The sequence below is a fragment of the Danio rerio genome, chromosome 12 (genome assembly GCF_049306965.1).
Source record: "Danio rerio strain Tuebingen ecotype United States chromosome 12, GRCz12tu, whole genome shotgun sequence".
NCBI classification, from domain to species: domain Eukaryota; kingdom Metazoa; phylum Chordata; class Actinopteri; order Cypriniformes; family Danionidae; genus Danio; species Danio rerio.
This window is the reverse complement of record NC_133187.1, coordinates 7,678,253-7,688,706: the sequence shown is the minus strand read 5'-3', so window position 1 is coordinate 7,688,706 and position 10,454 is coordinate 7,678,253. Positions and strand designations below refer to the sequence as shown.

The 10,454-nt window shown below is 36.3% G+C and overlaps 1 protein-coding gene across 1 annotated transcript in view; it reads left to right on the top strand.

The window, feature by feature from the left end:
* si:dkey-187i8.2 overlaps positions 1 to 10,454 on the top strand; it is a 53,945-nt gene that overhangs the window by 25,419 nt on the left and 18,072 nt on the right. The window lies entirely within an intron of this gene.

Sequence of the window (10,454 nt, the reverse complement as noted above, 5' to 3'; positions counted from 1 at the left end):
TGTCGTCGAGCGTATAAATGTGGTTAAATCACTGGATATGAGAGAAACTTTGAACAACATTAAAAGTTTCAAACTGAATGTCATGGGTCAGAAGAGGTTATAAGCCTTCACTATGCATTCAAATAAACTTGATCTCAGGCACGAATTGCCTGGTTTTGATAGAAACGTTTACATAAGTAAAAGCTCATCATATTTCTTTCCTGTTCAAGTGAAATTTATTGGGAAATCAAGCTGATGATTTTCTGTTTGCCTTAGTTAGCGAGTTAGCATTGACTTCGCTCGCTGTTCAGTTCACCGAATCATAGGATGTTTCTTGGGTTGCTGATTTTATTTGTCAGAGGTGCCAGTATTTATGCTTTGGATTCATGTGTCATTACTTTTGTTCATGTGAGATAATAAGGTCGATGTGACTATTTTCAGTTATATTTCTAAGGATGATGCGCATTTGTTCCCAATCATGTTGTTCAAATTGTTTGAATTTTTAAAAAACTCTTAAATAATTTCATTGAATTAAGAAAAAAATCAATCAATCCAAAATAAAATCAACAATCCGGAGTCAGTTATTCTGCTCCTATGATGCTTGTCACACCTAAATTATTATTGATACTAAATTAAAGTTTTCCATCTTAAGCGTTAAGGCGTTATTATATATATATGTATGCATGTATGTATATATATATATATATATATATATATATATATATATATATATATATATATATATATATATATATATATATATATATATATATATATATATATATATATATATATATATATATATATATATATAATTAAAGTTACATATGTATACAGTACATGACAGAATTGAAGTCTTGTTTCATCAATAGACAGCTCTCTAGGGCCATATCATACACTCGGTGCAATAAGATGCAATAAGATGGGGGGCTTTTTCAGTTTATTCATTACTATCTGCATTTGTATAATGTTATTAACACTAATGATGTTATTAGCAGTATTATTTATATGGATATTTATATTTGTTTTAATAAAAACAAGTTTAGATTTGTTCACCTGTCGGGTTTTGGAGATGTATGCATCACTATATGGGGTATAATAATAGGACTTGGGTTTGTTTACTCAGTTTTAGGCTGATGATGTCTTCAGTGGAGTGAGTTTCCACTATTTTCTTATCAGCTAAAGTAAAGAAGTAAAAAGTGAAAGTAAAAAGAAAGTAAAGAGGCCAAATGGAGGAGGCTCATTCTTTATCCTTGCACTGCAGATGGTCTGTTTAACAGTTTTCTCGATAGTGAAGTGTTCAGTTTTTCCACTTACAAAGTCTGCCATGTGAATAGCAAATGCGCTATGGTGCAAACCCTTTTTTCCCATCATTAAAATAGCCAAAGTGAATTTGGACATGCCCTTAATGATTTTGCGCAATTTGCTTTAGACTTTGCACCTAGATCATTAAAATAGAGCCTTAAGTGTTAAATAACTATAACAGGGTGTTGTTTTCGGTATGCTAGGAGACTTCTTAAAGTGCATGCGTTTGGACGAGAGGAAAGATAAAGCAGACATTTTTGTGTTCATTTAGGATACTGTTTAGACTAATTTAGTGTCAATTGAGTTCATGTATAATGAAATGGAAGAGAATGGAGTAGGCAGGACACAGGAGACTATACCTTGTGTTCATTTCATAAGGATTATAAAACCAGAGAATATTTGTTTTTACTTTTTAGCTGGTAATTTAAAAGTAGAGATTCCATCCTTTATGTAGATTTATTTTTCATGTCTGTGAGGTAATTATTTGCTGAGAGCGCGTTTTCCAACTCCAGAGGATTATTAATATTGAAGCTGCAGAAACTGTCATACAGACACATCTGCACCGAGCCCCTCCCCCAGACATTCTTCGCTCTATAGCACCGGTGTCAAGCTCAGTTCCTGGAGGGCCGCTGCTCTTCCAACTTAAATTAAACATACCTGATCAAACTAATTGAGTGCTTTAGGCTTGTTTGATACCTACAGATAGGTGCGTTGAAGCAGGGCTGCGGCCCTCCAGGAATTTGACATCCCTAGTCTATAGCAATTGATTCTATTCAAATCTATATGAGTGTCATAGTCTTTGATACAGATAATGTCTTAATTCAAGATGTCATTCAATCGGATAACCACTCCGATTACTACCTAACATTTGGGCCTTCTTGATAAACTCAGAAAATGCTTAGCAATAAATACATCACACTAAAACTAAATGTGGCCCAGACGAATAGACACTGTGCTTCTTTTCTCATTCTCCAGTCCAAGCATTCACAAGTTTAGTCCATTAGGGTGATCTCTGCGCGGCTGGAGAACAAAACAAGACCCAAACCTGTCCAGTACATCAACAACCGAAGAGAGAAATCACATCAGTCAGTGTGCAATTGAATTTGAGTGCGGTGACTCAGACCTCGTTCACTGCTGGTTATTTGTTAGATTCTCAAATAGATTAGATTTGTTAATGGTCTTTGTGTTTTTGGGTAACGGCAGTAGAGCAGAAAGTCTTGCAATAGATTTAACTATGACGAATAATGAGGCAAATGGGGAGGCAATGAAGCTCATCTCGTATGATGACAGTTTAACCATTCGTATGCAGCACAACAAAGGATTTTCTTCATTATTAGCTGTTACGCGTAATCAGTACAGATGCTTTATTGCTGTAACTATATTAGCAGTTCTTATTTGCTGGTGGATTGTGACCCAGTATTTATGCACAGGCAGCAAGAAATAAGCTAATGACAAATAATAATACAATTAAATGTTGTTGTGGAAAAAGAAGTACAATTTAATAATAAAAAATACTCCTTTTCAGACATTTAAATATACAGTTGAAGTCAGAGTTATTAGCCCCCCCCCCCTGATTTATTAGACCCCATTTCTTTATTTTCCCCATTTCTGTTTAACGGAGAGAAGATTTTTTCAATACATTTCTAAGCATAACAGTTTTATTAACTCCTTTCTAATAACTAATTTATTTTATCTTTGCCATGATGATAGTAAATAATATTTGACTAGATGTTTTTCAAGACACGTCTATACAGCTTAAAGTGACATTTAAAGCCTTAACAAGGTTAATTAGGTTAACTAGGCAGGCTAGGGTAATTAGGCAAGTTATTGTATGCTGATGGTTTGTTTTGATTGTTTGACAATTTTTGTTTTTTTGCTTAAATGGGCTAATAATTTTGTTCTTAAAATGGTGTTTAAAAAATTAAAAACTGCTTTTTTACTACAAAAAGACTTTTTCCAGAAGGAACAAACATGATCAGACATGATGTAAAGATGTCCTTGCTCTGTTAAACATCATTTGGGAAATTTTTAAAAAAGCAAAAAAAAAATTCAAAGGGCTAATAATTCTGACTTCAACTGTAAATGTAGTGGGGTTAAACTTTAATCATGTAGTTTACATGTGGTTTTGCCATATGTACTTGTAGAAAACACACCCAAAGGATTTTCAAGCATGTGATGTGAAAACGTGTTGTGATATGTGAAATATGAATGACAGAGCTTTTTCAAGAAAGTAAATTAAGATTTTAAGCCAACAACACATATAGAAATATATATTTCTGAGAAAAATGGTGACATGCTCAATGCTTATATAATTTCTACATAATAAACCTCATTGCACTACATTAAAAGAAGCTACATTAACTGGCATTAACTACATTCTACATGAAGCATTTCATTTTCTTTCCAAGATGTTACGATTGTTTCAGCTAGCCTGTTTGTATAAATATACAGTTGAAGTCAGAATTATTAGCCCCCCTGAATTATTTGCTCCCCTGTCCCCCCCCCATTTTCTGTTTAACAGATTTGTTTCAACACATTTCTAAACATAACAGTTTTAATAACTCATTTCTAATAACTGATTTATTTTATCTTTGCCATGATGACAGCAAATAATATTTGACTAGATATTTTTCAAGACACTTCTATACAGCTTAAAGTGACATTTTAAACCTTAAGGTTAACTAGTCAGGTTAGGGTAATTAGGCAAGTTATTGCATAATGATGGTTTGTTCTGATCAAAATAATATATAGCTTAAAGGGGCTAATAATTTTGACCTTAAAAATCGTTTTAAAAAATATATATAATGGCTTTTATTCTAGCTAATATAAAACAAATAAGATTTTATCCAGAAGAAAAAATATTATCAGACATACTGTGAAAATTTCCTCGCTCTGTTAAACATCATTTGGGAAATATTTGAAAAAGAAAAAAAAAAAAATTGAAAGGGGGGCTAATGATTCTGACTTCAACTGTGTGTGCAAATATTGTACTTTTAAAATATGCATTTTAGGATGTGAAGTAAACTACAAGTACACATTCAGTATAATTAATCATGCTAACCCTAACTCCTTTGCATCCACAACTGTGCAATGTCAGAATAATATTTTTAGGACGGAGTAAAGCCATCTCTTCAGTTGTTCACTTAAAAAAAGGCTTTTTTTTTTCCAAACCCAGCTGTATAATATTTGTGGTGCATGTTCATCTGTCACCTGCCCTGCAGATTGGAGATGCAAACATGGCCAGGTTTCGTGATATGCAATCATCCACTACAATGCTTGACGTCCATTTTTAAACTCGGGGTCTGAAACCAAACCAGTCGAGAACCGCTGATATCATAAATGATACATTTGTTGTGGACAGCAGGGAAAATGTCATTCTGAATTCTCTTTTCATTACAGTGGTGAGGTTTCACTTCAGTGGGACTGGGTTTGACACAAACAAACGGCATGTTGCATCAGATATGACTGATGGAACAACTACCAGACGATCGCTTAGGGGTTTAAATGGGGAGCATGCATAACATACCTGGTATTTTCAAACAATGAAGTGATTTTTCGGGGTTGTCAAAACCTGCTGATCCTGATTCAGTAACATCAGAGGCGGAGGGGTAGGTTGATGTCCTTTTTCAAAACTGCTACTAATTATAATTAATTGCTCCCATTATAATCAACCGCTCTGTCTGCTTCTCAAGAACCCGTTGTGTTGCTTCACGTTAGGATTCATTCAAGCTGGACACTGTTTCTAATCATGAATCATTTTATTTCCAGTTTTCTGACAGTATCTTTTTTTATTTATACATAAATAGCTGCTTGAACTGCCAGCTTTTTAAATGTGTATTTAAATGGTGTGCTACATTCAAGCAAGCACATGATTATTAGGCTAAATGGAATTAACATGTTATCATTAGCTAATTAAGAGTGTGACTTACATTCCAAAGCAAATAAAAATAAATAGCATCATGCACACAATAGCTGCGTCCCAAATCGCATACACTATTTATTCTACAAAATGGCGTAGAATAGTGCATAAGTAAGTAGTGTGTTCACACTGAAAACTCTAAAAATAATAAGTGCACCTTAAAGGGCCATGACACCCCCCTCTTTCGGTTAAAGTCTACTTCAGAATTTTTTCAAAAGATGCATGATCAATGGGCGTGGAGCTCCGCGAGCATCGGGCAGGAGTGGGCGTGGCCAGCAGGGGAGAAGGGGAGCGAATAACTGCTGTTGTCATTTAGCTCACAAAATGAGACACAAAGAGGAGACGCATGAGTTTATAGTTTACAAAGTTAAAATGCAAAGAAATGAACAGTGATTTAATGCCCTGCTACATTTGTTATTCGTAATTTCATATACAGACAACAACAATTTATATAATTATAAAGATAAGTGTGTTCATGTAAACACTATAAATGAGGACTTCTCCCTCAATCCCTGTATCCAGCAGACTCAGTGTTGCAGGTCTCCTGACCTGTCTATTTTAACCATTAACCCTGCTGGTAATCTGGAGGATTTAGGCAAACACAGCAGCACGGCGATGTGTCTGAATGTGAACGAACTCCTGATAAAAGACAGCGTCCGCCATTCTCTAGTTCTCGTGCTGCTCTCCCGACAAAAATGCTTGCAGCACACACACAGCTTTGCTGTATGATCGGCCCTGACAAGATCGCGGGGGAAAACATGCAACAAACCCCGTGGATGATGGAAACCAACGCATATGAGCCTTCATGAACGGCTAAATACTGTGCCGTGGTTTCCGTGTCTCTCAGCTCGGGCTTGACACTGGCAGGTCTGGCAGGTCTCATGAATAATTAAGCAGCCGGCTCTTCTCATAGGATAAGAAAACTCCGCTATGAATAATAAAGAGAAACCGACGCGTCATCATTGCACTTGCAGTACTGCGCTACGTCGCCGATTTTGATCCCGCCCCAAAAATCATTTTAAACCCGGAAGTTGAAATTAGCTGACTAAAGCTCAAAATTATCCAGTTTTCCCCACAATTAAAGCTGACAGGTGCTAACATTGTCTTAACTGATGCTCAACACACACACATCTGTTAATATAAAAAAAAAAAGTTCTCCGGGGTGTCCTGAACCTTTAATTACCCGGATGATGCACTCATTCAGCCAGTAAAATGAAGTGTGTGATGATGGACACTTCCCGCACTCAACGACCACAGGTTTGCTTGCATAGCGGAAGGGGCGGAGCTATCGGCCCACATCTTGGATAACTTTATTTATTTTGGATTGTGAAAGCAAAATTCTCCTACGAGAGGGATTATAGCGCCTCCCGATGGTGAATGTAGTTATACTCACAGCAGGTATTTTTTGATAATTTGGTCGTTTATTTCACTGATTTGGCAACCGTCAAACGTCATTAGGGAAACGGTTTGAATTTCCGCTTAGTAAAAAACATTAGTGTGCCATTTGGGACGACACTACATACTTATACTATCCTGTTGAGTGTGTAAGTGCATAAGTACATAGTGCATGAGTGCATAGTGTATAGTGTGCCATTTGGGACACAGCTAATGAGTTAATTTTACGCTATTGTTTTTTTTTTTTTTAGGGTTTTTCACCTTTATTATGATACAATAAAGATTTCAGACAGGAAATCATTGGGAGAAGAGAGAGGGGTAGGATCGGCAAAGGATCTTGAGCCGGCAATCTAACTCGGGTCGCCGTCAACACATCAGTGCTATATGCACCACTAGACTATTGGCGCAGACATTTTACGCTATTGCGTTTTACGTATTAAAATGGACACTCTTTGTCCAGACTGGTGTTTTTAATGCGTTTCAGAATAATGATCTCCATTCGCACTATATGTTGTTTTCAATCGCGTAGTTCTGGTGACGTGTGAAATTCAGATGGAGCGCATAGACGTAGAGGCCTATAGCATACCTATACCATATTTCAAAGGAGATATGAATATAAAATAATCACATATGGTGGGCATGAAGATTGCCAAGTTTTCTACTGAATTAAAATATATTTGCCTGTCATCGAGGCCGTATATATTGTAGAAAATACTATAGTAAATACTATAGTGTTTGAAAGTTACTTGGTTGAAGTAATTAAACTGTCGTAGTAATTATATTGTTGCTGTGGTACAACACAACTGCAGCAATAAACAAATTATTCAACAGGCTTCTGTTTTCTATGCTATGATTATACACCATCACAATGCACCACAGTTTACACTAATGTTGTTTATTACAGTTTATCAGTTTACTATGCTACAGTAGCATTCATTAACAAAGAGTAGTACACATTATACACTTCACCATGTGGATCTAAAACATGTTTATTTTCAATTACTATTAACGTTAGTTATCTTCCAGACATCACAAAATAACAGCATACTAAAGCATAGTCTACATTTATCATTTTTGTTTATTTTTGTAAGTGCGAACTTACCATCAACAAACATTCACTGCTGCTGCACATCTCGATGTTAACTTAAGGTTGTTTTTTCTGCTGAAACATCAGTAAAGTCTTGGATTATTGCAAAACAAGAGTAAGATTTCATTGCAGCGATTAAAGGGCAGGGTACTTTTTATATTCTCCAGGATTTTGTACTAGTGTGGTGATGTTTATATATAATTTTTATATGACACAATATCTTATAATACATAGCTAGGCCTGTATGTCATTTCTATTGATGCCGTCAAGCAAATCATAATGTTTAAATTAAACAATTATAAGCAACATAAAACAGAAACATTTTGATGTTCTGAAAGATTCCTATGTAGATTAATCACTTCCCTGACATCATGTGAAAGCAACCTATACAGCCAATATCTGCGGTCAGACTTGAGTTTGAGCTTGCAGAATTCTGTCGTACAGTGCTGCAAAAAGGGGTGGGATTAAACAAGATGACTAGGCATAAAAGGTCGAATTAATTGGTCCATATTTTACATTTCTGTACAGAGTGGTCACGTGATGCGATTTGACAAGCTTGAACTTTGCAACTTGCAAATTAAACTTGTCGCACAAGCTTGTGCTTCCGGTCTGTCGCATTCGCGTGCATATAAAATGGAAGTCTCTGTGGTGAAAAGTGACCGGCTTTAAATGCATGATACATGAGCATTCCTGGTCACTGGGAATGCATATACAGTTGTTGTAATGTGTTTTTTTTTATCACTAAAACGATGATTAGCACAGCAATACATATAATATTTTTTTCTTCTGTACAACGTCAGATTTGTTTCATTTCGGCTTCAATAAAACCATTTTTTTAAAAATATTTTTAAAATCATTTTAAGGTTAATATCATTAGCCTTCTTTTGCAATATTTTGTTTTGATTGTCTATAGAACAAACCACTGTACTACAGTGACTTGCCAAATTTCAATAACTTGCCTAGTCAATCTAATTAATAGCTATAACAAAACATATAACGTGACATGAGCTTACCCATAGGTAGGGCCAGACGGAATCTGCGGACATTATTTGCTATTTCTGCAGAGAATTTTGGTAAAAATCTGCGGATTTCTGTGAAAATAATTTGGGAGTATCATAACTAAAACTTTAATATATGAAATAAAAAAATAATATATTTGTAACTTTTATTTAATGTTTAAAATGCAAATCCCATTAGATTCACTTTAGTTGGTAAATAAAGCAAGTTTGTCTAGTAAAATATCTAGTAAAAGACAGAAAGTGCTAGTAGGTAGTGCTGTCGCCTCACAGCAAGAAGTTCGCTGGTTTGAGCCTCGGCTGGGTCAGTTGGCGTTTCTGTGTGGAGTTTGCATGTTCTCCCTGCATTCGTGTGGGTTTCCTCCGGGCTTCCCCACAGTCCTAAGACATGCGGTACAGGTGAATTGGGTAGTGAATTGAGTCCGTAGTGTATGAGTGTGTATGGATGTTTTTCAGAGTTGGGTTGCATCTGGATGGGCATCCATTGCGTAAAAACATATGCTGGATAAGTTGGCGGTTCATTCCACTGTGGTGAACCCAGATTAATAAAGGAACTAAGCCGAAAGAAAATGAATGAGTTACCCATACTAAAAATCAGCCCTCTGCTTTAGACCCAAGTGCGCACATACACAAACAAGTCAGAACTGAGAGCACATGCGCCCTTAAACTAAAAATAAATGTGGCCCAGATGATTAGACTGTGCTGCTTTTCTTGTTGTTCAGTCCATGCATTCATGAGTTTAGTCTGTTGCTTCAACTCCCTAAAATCATTACGCCTGATTCACAAAGGGTGTCAGAATCAACACTTTCCAATCAGATTGAATGGGTGACGTCAAGCATTGCCAAACTAAATTGTGGATCTGTCGGTGCCGCTTCAACGGCTTTGCTCACTGCAGAAGTTAGGAATTTCTAAGCCGTCAGCCTTAAAGCGTCAGCCAATCAGATCGCTTTATGCAAATAACCCAGCTCAGACAGTAGGCAGTTGTATTCTAATTTCATTGGCTTAATTTGAAGTCCCACATCAGACATGCCCTCCAGCAAGCATTGACTCTGATGCCCTGTGTGAACTGGGTGTTGGGTCACAACTGCCCCTGTATACTTTTTAAAAACATTTCCTTAAATATACCTCTCTATGCATCAAATTTCTAGATTTGTACTTGAGGTTGTTGCCCCCTCTCCCCGCCCCTCTCTCTTTTTGTCTTTCTCTCCAACCTCACCTCTTGTCCATATACTGTCCTTTGGCATGATTATCTAAAAGGCAGCTGTGGCTCTGGGGCTCTGCCTTCTTTATGTCTAATTCTTCTCTGCATTATGCGTTCTGCTTATTGCTTGTGGCCAGATATCTGTGTAAAAGTGCAAACACAGCAGAGCTGATTTAAAATAGGAAGGCCTTTTTTTTTCATGTATAATGACGTAAAGCTGCTTTTATAATAGTGTAGTGCTGTAATCATGACTTGATTAGAGTGCTGAATTGCAGAGCTTTATTGCAAACATTCATATTGTTTTGATCAGAGGCTTTCAATCTTTAAAAATTTAACTAAACATTAAGAAATGGTGCTAAGTAGCACTATAAGTTATTTGGTTCGTAATCATAGTGGAAACACCTCAGCACTTATATTTTTAAAGATGGTGCTATGCAGCACCTTAAACCACCCCTACTAAACAACCTAGGGCTATATAGCACTTACATTGGTTCCCCTATGATTATGAGCCAAACAACCACTTGGCGGTCTAAATAACGTCTCAACCAACCA